The sequence below is a fragment of the Nothoprocta perdicaria genome, unplaced genomic scaffold (assembly GCF_003342845.1).
Source record: "Nothoprocta perdicaria isolate Ctin4 unplaced genomic scaffold, notPer1 scaffold_8, whole genome shotgun sequence".
Taxonomy (NCBI): domain Eukaryota; kingdom Metazoa; phylum Chordata; class Aves; order Tinamiformes; family Tinamidae; genus Nothoprocta; species Nothoprocta perdicaria.
The window spans coordinates 9441939-9442144 of record NW_020456087.1 but is presented as its reverse complement, the minus strand read 5'-3'; positions in this window follow the sequence as shown (position 1 = coordinate 9442144).

Here is a 206-nt window from a genome sequence, read left to right as displayed (position 1 = left end):
CGGCGGGACGTGGCCCCCGGGCAGGGAGCAGCGCAGCCGGGCCCGGCACCCCGGAGCACCCCGGAGCGGCGGGCGGGACGGAGAGGAGAAAGCGGGAGACACGGGGAGGGAAGAGGCGGCGGCGTGAGCGCTGTGCTGCGCGCCGGAGAGCTGCAAGGTCCCGCGGCAAAGGGCAGCCGCTGCGGCTGCGAGCCGGCTCCTCCCTG